Below are 15,588 nucleotides of genomic sequence, written 5' to 3' on the forward strand. Positions count from 1 at the left end.
TCGATTTGCTTTTACATGTCAGTCACCTGTTTCTTTCCATACATCTTGAGAGACATTTTGCCTCAATAGACGATTCCAGGGTTGTAAACTCCTTATCAGGAAACTTTCTCTTAGAACTGAAATACCTCACAGTGCAATACAAACCTCTTGTTGATTTCATTCTCCATGGGAAGGAGATGACTTGGTTGTTATCTGTAAGGGGTCACATTTGCTGTCTGTTATTGCCCATTGTCTGCTATCTGAGAAATGAAGTCATACAAGCATGTTAACGTGGTGATCCTTATCCTCTTGGTGAACATCAGGACAGTCATTGATTAACTCTTAATTTCTTACTGGGATCAGATTTAGATAATCCTATTGTTGATTATCTTTAATTATCCATGCATTTCTCCCTTTACTAATAATGTATAATGGATATCCAAGTCAGACTAATTCTGGTTCTGTGGCTCTTCTCCATCTTTAGGTAGAAATGATATCATAAATCCCAGTTATGTGATCTGCTTTTAGAATTTTAATTCCATATACAACTTTATTGGATGAATGTATTACTAATACTCTAAACGTGTTTATCTCCCTTTCTATGTGTGTGCTATATTTTGAAATAAAATTTAGGGCACTAACTTCCTAATAGAGCAAAAATTCATGTGCAGAGTAAGAAAAGAATTTGTTTGGTTAGAATAGTTCACTAGTTGATGAATGGCACATAGCTTTTGTTTAATATTACACAGTTATGCCTGGATTAAATAATAATAATAAACTTGATAAAGCCCTCTGAAAAACAGCTGCTAAGCATACTGCTTCTGGAATGTAATCATTAGGAGTAAATATTTTCATGTTCTATACAATTACAGAATGTTAGTGGAAGTTTAATGTAGACTATTTGAAAATGAATGTCAGTTTGATTTATTAAATGAATTTTTTAAAGTAATTTTATCCTTTTGAGGGCTGATTGGGACTTTCAGGTCCCTGATATAAAACATTTCAAACGATTGGAATGCTGGCTTCTACCTTTACTCATTGGCGTGTTCATCATAGTGTGTAAATGAGATACACAAATCTTTCTCAAGTAGTGCATGAGCAACGTTGCAGTTTTCAGAAAAGAAAAAAAAATTCTGCTAAAACTTTCAACTAATAAAGAATGAAGACAAGAATTTGAAGAAAGTGTGCCCTGTATGTTATTGCACACACTGTACTGCATGACTTTCAGCTTAAGGATGATATACAATGCAAAATATTTCATTCTGGAAATCTCCACAGCTAGTTAAAATATTTGTAGAAGCTGCTTTGCGGAGACTTAGAAAATCCCTTATTTTCTTCATTTTCTTATCTCTTCATTAAAACACTAATATTTTATACAGTTTCAGCAAACAGGTTGACCAGTAGATTTTATGAACTCAGTTCCTAGTATATGGCTACTGGCTTTATGCATAGGATCTCAGTAAACTCCACACATATATATCACTATATAAATCCTAATCATCTACTTTAATAGATGTATAGTTCTTGGTTTTAAATGTGATATGCAGATATTAACCGTACAATATATATTTTGTGTCCATGTATTAAGTTTACTTAACAAAAAGGCCATTATAAATATAAGCCATTTATAACCTGAGTATAATTAGTTCAAAAAATTGTATAGAAAGATGATTTGTAAAAAATTTAGTCCAATTTCAAAAGGGGGACAAAGAGGAACCAGGAATTTAAAAAAAAGCATTTTTAAATAAAATTGTATCTTTAAAAATTTCAGATACACACACAGTAACTTGCCTCTCTGAAGTATAAAATTCAGTGTTTTTAGTACACTCAATATATTGTACATTGTCACTACTGTCTAACTTCAGAATATGTCATTCCCCAAAGGCTCTGTATCCATTAGCAGCCAAACCTTCTCCTTCCCCAGCATCTGGGAACAATCTATTTGCTTTCTGTTTATGGATTTGCCTTTCATATAAGTATAATTAGACAATGTGTGGCCTTTTGTGCCTGGCTTCTATTAAGGTTTTCAGGACTCATCTGTGTTGTAGCATGGGTCAGTATGTTCTTTTTATGGCTAAGTAATTTACTTATTTTGTGTGTGTGTGTGTGTGTGTGTGTGTGTGTGTGTTTGTGTGTGTGTATGTGTGTGAGATAGATAGATAGAGAGAGAGAGGGAGAGAGAGAGAGAGAGAGAGAGAGAGAGAGAGAGAGAGAGAGAGAGGAGAGAGAGAGAGAGCGAGAGCTTTTATTTGTAAATTAATCAAATTTTGGACATTTAGATTGTTTCTACTTTCTGGCTAGTATAAGTAATGCTGCTAGAACATTTATGTAATTTTTACATGTGGTCATGGTTTCTTTCACATCTCAAAAACAGATTAACAAATCAAGTATTTTGTATTTATTTAAATAGAATCTTTTAAAGTCCTGCTTGGAGAGTGAAACTTATGATCTTGGTTAAAGTGGTCAACTGGACTCTAGAATAAAGCCTGTCAGGTATGTCTGTAAGAATATTTTTGTGAGGATGTCATTTTGATATAGTTAGCAATTTCATGAGGACTCCCTTCAGTCCTTGAAGAAATTACATCATCATCACTGAGAATTTCAAAGTGCTCTGCATTCCTTTAAAGAGAGCTATCAATTTTACTGGAGAGGGCACTCATTAAACTTGGTAGGATCATTTAGTCAATGAAGGAGCATTTTAAAGGTATGGTTTCTTATGTTTTTAACTATCTCGACATTTGCATCTTGGAAAAAAGAACATCAAATTGCCAAGCCTACTGAGTGTTGTAGTTTAAGTTTTTATTATTAAGAAGTAATTCATAATGAGAGCAAAAGTGTCAAGAATGTATTTTGTGTGCAAAGAATGAATGTATTTAACAAAATCTGTAATAATTTTTTTAAAAGTTGAATGGAAATTGATTTCCCATGTACTTGTACATAAATAAACATTTCCTGTTGCCCCCAATTGGAGGATTATATACCATGTCAGTACATCAAAACTGAATCAGCTCAAGTACACTCATGTCCTTCAGTGTAATCTGGAATGTGCCCTGGATCTTCTGAGTTTGAGTGTTAGTTCTGTAGCTGGCAGACCTTTGACAAGTCATTGAACATTTTGTATATTTCTTCTCCTCTATGATAGGGCCTATACTAGATCACCTTTTCATTTTCCTTAGGTTAGAACACTAAGTTTACCCTGTCATATTCAGATGTGAAAATCATCTATGTTAATTATTGATAATTACTGAGAAAGTTACTTTATCCTATGATGCATTAGATGGGGCAATGCACTGGTAAGCAGGAGTATAAACTGTATTCCTGTCTCAGGTATGACATTAGAGTTATCATATTTTTCGACCTTTAATTTTTTCAACTTCAAAATATGGGTATCTCTAAGTTTAGCTTAAGTGCAGCTAAATACATTGCAGAGTTCTGAAGAGATATCACTTAAGATGTCACCCTACACACAATTCAAAATGGGAGTACTTATTAATTACTGGTGAGATATCCATCCATTCGTTTGCATACTCACCATTATTGAGGCCTGACATTATTACTGATGCTATGGTGTGCTTACAGACAGGAGCTTAGCATAGCTGCCCTCAAGCAGCTGAGTCAGATGCAGATACACCCAACCAATGGCCAGAAGCAGGGGACTCCTGTGGGTGAATTAGGAAAAAGCTGGAAGAAGCTAAGAAGGAGGGCAGCCCCATAGGAAGACCAGCAGTCTCAACTAACCTGGACCCCTGGGATCTCTCTGACACTGTGCCGTCAACCAGACAGCATGGACCAGCTGATATGAGCCCCCAACACATATATAGCAGAGGACTGCCTGGTCTGGCCTCATTGAGAGAAGATGTACCTAACCCTTGAGATCCCAGGGAGTAGGGAGGTCTGGTGGGATGGGGATGGGGTGGGGACGTCCTCTTGGAGATGGGTAAGGAGGTATGGGATGAGGAAAAGTCAGAGGGCAGATGGGGAAGGGGTTAACTGGACTGTAAAAAAAATGATTAAAGAATACTGGTAATAAAGAAAATAAGGCAAACAGGAATGTACCTTTTAAAGTCACCCCACCCCGCACTATTTTTACAGCAAGAGTCAAAGACATGTAACTTTTCTCAAAGTTCACTCCACCTCCAATACTTGTCTCTCATCTTCTGTCTTCTAATATTTATATGACAGATGCATGACTTGGAATGGATGTAACAGGTGGATTGCTTCAGGGGCACTCAACACTCATCTGCTCCACTCTAAAGAAAAAGCAAAGCAACAAGTATATAGCTACATTTTAGGGAGAGTAATCAGCTGAATAGAAGTTGGAACCTTGTAAGATTCTTGGGGCAACAGTCTAGTGAGAAAATATGCAGTATCTACTGACCCTCTAGCAGGCTAAGGGAGGGGGAAAGAGCCACCAGCAAGGCTCCTTTTAACATCGGAAAGTTTTGCAATGCTTGTAGGCCTGTGTAACTAGATATGCCTGACATCTACTTAGTAGCATTGCATTGGGAACAGATTTCATATCATTTCCCAGCAAACCTACCATAAGCTGTACTGAGGAGCCATCTTGAAAAGAAATATCAGAAAACTCTGTATATACAATTTCTGAGATGTTACAATTATTCTATGGCCTTGAAAACAAAACTTGGCCCAATAGAGTGACTTTGACAAAAACCACTAAACATTCTATATTGAAAGGAATGGGTGATGCAAAATTAAGGGAAATGGGAGGATCAGACTAAGGGATCCTGCTCAGCATCTCATCTGAGTTCAAAGCCAGCTTGGTCTACCAAGAGAGTTCCAGGACAGCCAGGGCTACACAGAGAGGACCTGTCTCAGCGGGATGGGGGAAGAGGGAAAGGGAGGGAGGAGGAAGGGAGGAAGGAAGGAAGGAGGTGATCCTCTCTGGCTTGCCTTGTCAAATGATCACAGTCTCCCCTGTGTACTCTTGTCATCGTGATACCATCAATAATGAAGCCTTTATAAAAGCCCAGTCAGTATTGGTGCTATCCCCTGGAACCTCCAGAACCGTGAGCTAAATAGACGTCTCTATAAAGAAAAAAGAAAAGGGCAATGTGGGCTATGTGCTGGCTGGTTTTGTGTGTCAACTTCACACAGGCTGGAGTTATCACAGAGAAAGGAGCTTTAGTTGGGGAAGTATCTCCATGAGATCAAGCTGTGGGGCATTTTCTCAATTGCCCCTTGTGGGTGGTGCCATCTCTGGGCTGGTAGTCTTGGGTTCTATAAGAGAGCAGGCTGAGCAAGCCAGTAAGAAACATCCCTCCATGGCCTCTGCATCAGCTCCTGCTTCCTGACCTCCCTGAGTTCTAGTCCTGACTTTCTTTAGCGATGAACAGCAGTTTGGAGGTGTAAGCTGAATAAATTCTTTCCTCCCCAACTTGCTTCTTGGTCATGATGTTTGTGCAGGAATAGGAACCCTGACTAAGACAGGCAGCAAGATCACCACACTTGCCCTCTGGAATGAGAAACACAGGAGATTACAGATCACACCTGTCAGTCACCTGTGCCAATCTAATCACTCCTTTCAGTGTGGTACTTGGGTGTCTGTCACAAGGAGTTGGGAGTTTGTCTTCTATGGATGCCCACTACTCACAAGGCCATTCTGAGGGAGCTGGAAATGGTGTCTCAGGTCTGGGCTGCTGCCCTGTCCTGGGCTACCTGGTCTAACTAGGTCCAAAGAGAAACTTTCCTTGGGAGTGGCTGTGACATACTCAGCCTGCATACAGAAGTACTTCAGCTCAAAGATTCTTCTTCTTCTTCTTCTTTTTTTAAGATTTATTTTATTTATTTTATGTGTATGAGTACACTGTGGCTGTACAGATGGCCGTGAACCATCGTGTGTGGCTGCTAGGAATTGAACGCAGGACCTCTGCCGCCCCACTCACTCTGGTGTAATTCACTATCAGGTGTAATTCACTGTAGCTGTCTTCAGATGCACCAGAAGAGGGCGTCAGATCTCATTACGGGTGGTTGTGAGCCACCATGTGGTTGCTGGGATCCGAACTCAGGACCTTTGGAAGAGCGGTCAGTGCTCTTACCCGCTGAGCCATCTCAGCAGCCCTCAAAGATTCTTAAGTACAAAAGCCCTAGTCAGTGATTCTTGTCCCCATGACAGGGCAGGGGCAAGGGTACAGCTCCTGACACTTCTACAGTAGCAGCAAAGAACACCACAGTTCCTGTTGCTTTACGCTGCCTCCTCTACCAGCCCCATGCCAGGTCCTGTCTATGACCATGGACTGACCACAAGTACTTTAGGCCCCTCACTCCTCTTAGTGCTGATAGTGCCAAAGACACTTAGAAATAGAATCAACATTGACAATGCCAAAGGAAGCCACTACCACCTGATGTACTTTGATGACGTCACTTCACTCTGCCTGACTCCGGGTGTGTTTGTGGACCACAGAGCCCAAACAGTGTAAACACTGTGCTCACATTCACTAATCACACCTAAAGAAACTACAGGGCCAGTCTAGAGAGATGGATCAGCAAGTCACAGCGGTTACTGCTTGCTGCATGCTGTGCTATTAGAGGACCCGAGGATAGACTTATTTCCAGCACCCACATCAGGAAGCTCAGGATTGTAACTCTAGCTCCAGGGGATACAGTGTCTCTAGGTTCCCTGGCACCTGCACTCATGTGCACATACCCACAGATAAACACACACACACACACACACACACACACACACACACATCTGTACATACTTAAAAATAATAAAAACAACCGGATGGTGGTGGTGCACACCTTTAATCCCAGCACTTGGGAGGGAGAGGCAGGCGGATTTCTGAGTTCGAGGCCAGCCTGGTCTACAGAGTTCCAGGACAGCCAGGGCTACACAGAAAACCCTGTCTTGAAAAAAACCAAAAACCAAAAAACCAAGTCAAACCAAAACAAAAATAATAAAAACAAATCTTAAAAAAAGGAAAAGCCTAGGGAGAGATTGTTTGGCTAAACTCTTATAAAATGCTTAAGGCCGGTTGTTATGCTTTTGCCAATACTTGAAAGACTCCACACTTGATCTTAGGCAGTAAGTGGAGAAATAATAACAAGGACACATGAAAGAAAACTTGATTGATATACAAAATAACACAGATGCAAAAAGCCACAAGAAAATACTAGTAAATTGAATTCAACAGCATATTGAAAAGATATCCAGCATGATCAAACTGGTTCCATTGCAGGGATGCAAGGATGGTCCAATATACATACGAGTGAATAAATATGCCACACATAAAGAGAATGAAGGAGAAAAATAATACCATACTCTTGGTAGATGAATAAAAAGAAAAAAATTCAACTTTATTTCATGGTAAAATCCTTGGCATATAGGCTTATTCCTCAATACAACAAATACATAACCCTCCAAGGCTAATATGAAACAGAAAGCATATCCTTAGAGAAAGGAGGTGGTGGTGTTTATTTTTAACACTTGTCCTAGTATGCTTTCTATTGCTGTGATAAACATTCTGACCAAACAAACAAAAGCCTCGGGGAGGAAAGGGTTGATTTCAGCTTAGTTGTAGCGCATCATGAAGGAAGGTCAGTCCAGGAACTCAAGGAAGAGACTTGGAGGCAAGAATTGAAGCAGAGGCCATAAAGGAGATAACTGCTTATTGGCTCATTTCCCCATAGCTGTCTTAGTCTGATTTCTTACACAACCCAGGACTGCCTGCCCAAGGCTGGTATTGCCCGCACTGGACTGGACCTTCCTATATCCGTCAGTAATCAAGAAAATGCTGCACAGACTTGCCTAAGGTCCAATATGACTGAAGCATTTTCTCAGTTGAGGTTCTTTTCTCCTAGATTACTCAAGCTTGGGTCAGGATGAAAAAAATTAACCAGGACAACATTCTTACACAGTGTAGTATGCTTTAGCCAGAGCATTTCAACAACAGGAAAAACAAAAGTCATATACAACTAGAACAAGAGGGAAACAAATTATTCCTGTTTTTAGATGCTATGAGTCTGTCCATAGAAAACTTTAAAGACTCTACCACAAGACTATCAGAGGACATTAATGGTATATCAAAACAGGATACAAAATCAGAATAATGGGAGGGGAGGCCCTTGGTCCTGTGGAGGCTTGATGCCCCAGCATAGGGGAATGCTAGAGCATTGAGGTGGGAATGGGTGGGTGGGGAGCTCCCTCATAGAACCAGTGGGGAAGGGGGATGGATTCGAGGATTTGTGGAGGGGAAACCAGAAAGGGGATAACATTTGAAATGTAAATAAATATAGTAACCAATAATGTGTATATATATATATGAGTTTTCTTATATATCCATCAATTTATTATGAAAGAAATCATGAAACCAACACTATTCACCCCCCCCCAATATACCCAAACAAAAAACTCTTAAAATGAACTTGACTAAAGAAGTAAAAGATTGTTCCCTGATGAATCCTGGTTAAAGGATGCAGAAGCCTCCCAGATCCACAGTTTGAAAGAATGTTGTCAAAGTATGCATACTACTCAAAGTGATCTACAGATCAATGCAATCCCCATTAAATACCAGTGACATTCTTCACCAAACTGGGAAAAAATGAAGCAAAAAATTCATAAAGCACAAAAGATCCTAAACATCTGAAATCATTCTAATAAAAATGATCAAAGCTGAAGGCATCACTGTATAGCTGATATACAGTGATCCATATATACTATAATCTCAAAGTATACTACAGAGCCATAATAACTAAAACGGTACAGTACTGACATAAAACTAGACCAGTGGAATAGAAGAGAGATTTCAGAAGTGAGTTAACTCATCTGTAGCCAACTGATTCTCAACACAGTTGCTAAAAACATACTCTGGAGAAAGGACAGTCTTTCAACCAATGGTGCTGGGGACTGCATATCCATATCTAGAAGACTGAAAGTTGGTCCTTACTTCTCACTCTATACAAAATCAACTTAAAAGGAATTAAAGATCTAACTATAAGACTCCAGACTCTAAAAATATCAATGCTAAAAGAAAAGATATGGAAATATTCCAAGAATCTTAGTATAGAAAATGATTTTGCGGTTAGACTCTCTGAAGTACAAGAAACAAAACGAAGCACCAACAAGTGAAATTACATCAAACTGAAAAGCTGTATCCAACAAAGAAAACAATCAATGGAGTGAAGAGAACCCACAGAATGGGGCTCATATGACACCCAGATGTTTATAAAGGTTACAAAAGAAATATAAAAAACATTTTTTTTTTAAAAGAGCAAATGATTTGAATGGACTCATCTCAACAGACAAAATGCTAATGGCTACTGTGGTGGTTTGAAAGAGAATGGTGGCCCCCAGAGGCTCTAAGTTTGAATACTGCTTAGGAAGGAATAGGAGGCGTGTCAATGAGGATAGGCTTTGAGGTTTTAAAAGTCTAGTCTCACTCTCACTCTACCTCCATCTTTCCCATCATGTGTAAACACTCAGCTACTACTCCAGTATCAGGCCTTCCTGCTGCCACTGAAATTGTAAGCAAGCCCCAACTAAATTCTTCCATTGGTGTCTCTTTGTAGCCATTCAATATCTATCTATCTATCTATCTATCTATCTATCTATCTACCTACCTACCTACCTATATACCTACTATCTATATATTTATCTAACTTTTTATTTGGGGGAGATGTATATGAAAATAGTCAATATAAGCTCATGTATATTACAGCATTATTCATAATACCTAAGTATAGAATGAAACTAATTGCTAGTCAGTGGCTGAATAAAAAAATATTGTATATATACACAAAGAAGTTTTATTCAGCCAAAGAGAATATCATTTGCACCCAAATTATAGTACAATAATATATATAGTATCAAGTACAACAACCAAATACAGAAAAAACAAATAGTTCATGTTTTGCTCATTATGTAAATTTAAAAAATATTAGAAATTGTTTTGAAAGTAAGTTGGTAATCACTGCTAAGGATTTCAAATGGTGCTTTGGGTGGGGAGGAATATGGAAGAAGGGTTGTTGTCTGTCTAATACCCACTATATGTACGCATGGGACTATTTCATGCAACTTCAATATGTGCACAATTGGCATGTGCCTTAAAGAGTACAGTAGGTTAAGGAGCATGGTAGAATCTATAGGATGACAGAAGGATCAGACCTATAAACTTCAGGTCCCTGGAACACTGTTCAGTTAATTGAACACAGGTAAAATGTAATTGTATTGAACATCATCATTAAGATTCTATAAATTATTGGGGCTGACAAAATCAAATTATGACTTTGTTATTATACAACGGCAATAGCTCTGACGTTGGTATGAGACTCTCAAGTTTGTTATATAGTCTCTTCTTTTACAGTGTTGAGGAGTATACCTCAGTAGTTGAGCATATTCTTAAGAGCGCACAACGAAGTTGTTTGCTAACATTTCTGCTCTGATTTTACCCGTGTTATGTTTTTTAACTGTTCTCTTACTATTTGGATCACGTAAGACTGCTGTTACTATAGGTAAAAACTAGTCCTATGCTGGCAATTTCATGTCTAATGTTATTTAGTTCTAAGTAGCAGGGACTGTTCAGCAACTACAGCTAAACAGAGGAAAACCACTGACCCCCCAATTATAGTTTTCCATCAAGGGTCTTTAGAAAGTTTTATCCACACATTGTTTTTTCCATTAGCGAAATGAGATGCCTTGTAAACTGGCATAAATCTTAAATTCTTAAAAAAAAAAAGCCTCATTCATAAATATAAATATATAAATATAAAAATAATTATAAGTGTAAATAAATATAGCTTATTCCCCAAATATCCAGGTTTAAGTCATTATGCATTTCATGTGTGCAAAAAATCCTTGAGAATCATAAAAAAACCTTGAGAATCATAAAAAAACCTTGAGAATCATTTTTATATTAGAGTTAATTATTTCTGGTAACTGGCAGACAACACCTAATACAAGCTATCTGTATACCTTAAATGAATCCGATCTCAAGATGAAACGGTGAAACTGGATCTATATTTACAATAACAATCACATGGTGTACTTTGGGCCAGGTGCTCACAACTGAGTATTTCAAGAACTGTAGCCTACTTCTGGAACTGAAATTTCTGTTTTGTTTTGCTTTGTTTTGTTTCAGGAAACCATGTTAATAATACTTAACATTTTCTATTTTCTTTCTTTTTTTTTTTTTTTTAAAGATTTATTTATTTATTTCATGTATGCAGACACTCCAGAAGAGGGCATCAGATCTTGTTACGGGTGGTTGTGAGCCACCATGTGGTTGCTGGGAATTGAACTCATGACCTCTGGAAGAGCAGTCAGTGCTCTTAACCACTGAGCCATTTCTCCAGCCCAACATTTTCTATTTTCATACCTCTAATATATTTGATTTTTCAGAGATTAGTGGTATTTTCTCATCTAAATAAAAATAAGCAAGAGAAACAGTCTTTCTTACTTTGATCTATAATGTAGGAGCTTAAGAAACTATACAATTTATTGATGCTCATTTAAAATTCAATTTAACTCATCTTAGTTTGGATTTCATTGCTGTGAAGAGATGTCATGCCTACAGGAACTCTTATAAAGAACACCTTTAATTGGGGCTGGCTTACCGTTTCAGAGGGTTAGTCCATTATCATCATGGTGGGAAGCATGGCAGCTTGCAGGCAGAGTTGGTACTGAAGGAGTATCATGTATACATTCTACATCTTGATCTGTAAGCACAAAGGAAGAGACGGGGTGACTGGGTGTAGCTTGAGCATATATATCCTCAAAGCCCACCTCCACAGTGACACACTTCCTCCAGTAAGAACACACTCCAACAAGGTCATACTTCCTAATAGTGCCACTCCCTGTAGCCAAGCCTTCAAACACATGAGTCTATGGGAACCATACCTATTGAAACCACCACCCTTTAAAGCAATCTTCAGAGGAGGAAAAGCACTGTGTTTTAGGCAAAGACAGAGATGAAGATAGCATTCTAGGCAAAGGCTTTCAATAAAAGTATCTAATATTGTTAACAGATTAACCTCCTTGAATCTCAGGCTTCTTTTCTTTTCCTTGGATCTCTCACTGTTATGCAGTTAGTTTAGAATGCTGATTTATGAAGGTCAGAGTATGGCCAGTAGTGGTGGTCTTCAGATAAGGCAAGCACCAGGCTCTGTGGAGGTTCCAGTTCAGGAGAGAGGGTTGGAAATCTACACCTCAGGGGACAATCCCCAGGAATGTTAGAAACATGTCCTCTAATCTAGAGAAGATGTATACTCAAGATGGAAGAAAGTAGACACAGTATCTTGATCCTGCTCAAGTCATGTCTTAAATGTATTCTGGGTTCTTACTGCAGACAGCAGTCCAATAAAATCTTGGGTATCTTGTATAGAATAATAACAATAACAAAATCAGTGTTTGCCTTCTTTAACTATTTTTTGCTATAAGCCAAATCAAGTCTTAGTCATTGCAGGAATGAAAATTCAGTTTTTCAGAGGTCTGCATCATATGGAAAGTGGTAGAAAAATGAAGAAATTTGTACTATGTCAAATGTTGATAGTTACTATGGAGACAGTAAGCCAGGAGAAGGAAGCAAGGTAGTGATGGTACAATGCTGTTATTTTATATAGGATAGTCAAAGAACTCAACAATAGGATGTCACTTGAATACAGATATGAGGGAAGTGAAAAGAAAGAACAATGCATAACTCTTGGTAGGTGTTGTGGATAGCCCTGGTCTTATATTTTGATGTTAATTTCGCTTTCTCTGGAGGGCTTGTAGACGAGGAATAAATTGCATATATAGGTGCCTCGTGAACCTTCTCCCCACCTTAACTTTTCAAATAAAGACTAGAGCCAGTGATTGGGCAGTACAAGGGAAGGTAGAGCTGAAAAGTTTGGGGGAGAAGGGAGGGAGGAGGAGAGAGGGGAATGATGGAGGAGGAGGTAGAAGGAAGACGGAGCAAAAACATGTGGCTTAGAGAAACCATAAGTTATATAAGATCTCATAGATGGGAAATAGAATAGTGTAATGATAGATCTGCCCAATCTAGACATGTTATTCGAATTAATTGAGTTTTTGACCAGGCTTTTTCCAGTTGGAGATTTACTTCAACAATCAGGTGTTATAGGTATATGTACAGAACACACAAAGGCCTCATGGCAGAGTTCTTGGTGTACTTTGATTTTAACTTACACAATTTACAATTCTATTCAGCTGTTTTTGTTTTGTTTTGTTTAGATCATCTACAGTCCTGGAATGTCAAGAGTTCTCAGGCTCTCCAGCAGCAAATGACAGAATACATGGCTCCAGGCTTTGATCCAACTGCTGGCCTCAGGAGCAGAATTATCAAACTTCATAGTGATTTCAGTTGAAGAGATCTCTTCTCTGATACCAAGGAGATTGCTAGATCCTTGAGCTCTTTTTAGCCTGAGCCACTTTTCTGTCATCTGCATCCTTTGGATTCTTGCTGTCTAAAAAAACACTATCTGGGTTTTCTTATACCCAGGAGCTGTGGTAGGCCAAATTGAGGCTCCTAACCTTGGAGGGTCATTGTGTATAATATTCTCAGGATGGTGCTTCTCTACTCCTCCCACTCACACAGCATAACAAAAATGGGATCTCTCTCTGCTTACCCATTTGCTGGAGCATCACTCCTTCCCTCACACCCACAAGTGGATCTGAAGATAGAAGACTACGGGCTTGTAAGGAGGAAAGAATTGCCTGGCTTACCTTTGTGGTAGCAGCTTCTGGATCCTGTCCCCTGACCAGAGAACTGGTCAGCTGCTGTAGCGTTCAGCCTTATCTGTATGATGATGTCTCTAGTTCTGCTCCTGTCTAGTATCCTCTTCTTCCTCCGCAGATGTCTGCAGCCTTTCCTGTTTCTCCCTGAGACCATTTTTATTATTTTTCTCCGGCTCCTACAAAAACACCCTCTAGTCCACTATTTTATCAGGAAATCACCGTATTTGTTTTTCAGGAACCCAGAGAGAACCCTCTGTGGTTCTTGTCCTTCTAATTCCTTTTTGTTTTAGCCCTTTACAAACTCAATATACGCCAGTCCAGTCATTCAGGTCCTCCACAGTCTCTTCCATGTGGTAATAATCTCTTTCACCATGGACCTCAGCGAATCCACTGAACGTCCCTACCAGTTTTAGAGTTCCCGGTGGACCAAATTCTCTTAAAAATTACTCGAAAATCTACTTGTGTGCACATGAGTCTGTGTGTATATGTGCACTTGATTGCAGGTGCCCGCAGAAGCTGGAAGGGGGAGGATCAGATTCCCTGGAACTGGAGTTACAAGTGGTTATGAGTTGCCCAACATGAGTGCTGAGAACCAAACCTGGGTCCTCTGAGAGCAGCAGTTGCTCGTAAACTGCTGAGGCACTTCTATATCTTTACTAAGCAATTTAACCTTACTATCAGAGAGTAGAGCTACTTGATGTGGTGTCTCCTGGTGAGATAAGGTAAATGCACAACATAAACCACAAAACACTTCTGTGCAAAGTCTGGATCTAATAAAAGCTTTAGAGCTGATTTACAGTAAACACTGGGACTAGAGGGGCAAAGATAGTATAAAGAGTCAAACAAATCCAATGTAGGGCACATTTCAAAAGTATCTTCATAAAAGACAGTGTTATGGAAAGTAAGAGCTAAGGTATTGGAAGGACATCAATGAGACAACCAAATACTAACACTCTAAGCTCATCTCCTATCACAGAACATACTAGATTTGGATTATTTGATTATATACACTCAGCCTAGCTTATTAAACAATGAGTTGTGAACCCATTCAGGGTTGTACAATTTAGTGTTGAAAGTTAAAAAACAATTTTGGTAGCACCATAAGTTTCTGGGGGTGGGAAGCAATGTATAAGAGATCCAAGGTGTTTCATTGTGACTTAAATGCAACTTTGGCTTTGAACATATACCATGCACTTTGAGCTGTGCATGTCATGACATGCAGTGCAAACAAATGTGGTTATGTATGAACTATAGTATTTTCATTGCTCATAAACAATTTTCTGCTCTTATAGTTTAAATACAGAAAACAAAGATATAATTTTCTATGATCATTCTTAAGTATGTAATTAGCATACTAATGTATATTTAGATTGCAGTGTAAAATGTTTGATTTTAAAAACTGTTGAAACTTGGGTTTCTGATTTCCAAAAGTATTTGTTTTTTATGCATTTTTGTGGTATATGCACATGCATGTGTATAGTTGCAAAGGCTAGAAAAGGGCTGTGTGGTTACAGGAACTGTAGGAAACCTGGCTTGTGTGGGTGATGAGATCTGAATTCTAATCCTCGTAAAGGTGGAGCAAGTGATATTAGCCATGGACATGTCTCTCCGCGCCTTGAGTTCCACCAAAGACTGTTAGATGAATTTTAGCTTTGAATTTGTATAGAATTTCCAACCATCTCTGAAATGACCTTAAAAATACTTGTCAGTTTATATTATGCATTTATGCAAAACAGCATTCTCATCATTGATAATTCTAAGATCAGACTATTAATTGTGAAAAACACTGAAAATGCTTTTAGTACTTTAGTACCAAATATTTAGTTAGGTTTTAATCTTCATGTAAAAGACATTTGTACCACTGCACTTCCGATATAGTATTGAAATGCTGGTGTTTGTCTTATCCAACAGACAAAACA

The sequence above is a fragment of the Mastomys coucha genome, unplaced genomic scaffold (assembly GCF_008632895.1).
Source record: "Mastomys coucha isolate ucsf_1 unplaced genomic scaffold, UCSF_Mcou_1 pScaffold21, whole genome shotgun sequence".
NCBI classification, from domain to species: Eukaryota; Metazoa; Chordata; class Mammalia; order Rodentia; family Muridae; genus Mastomys; species Mastomys coucha.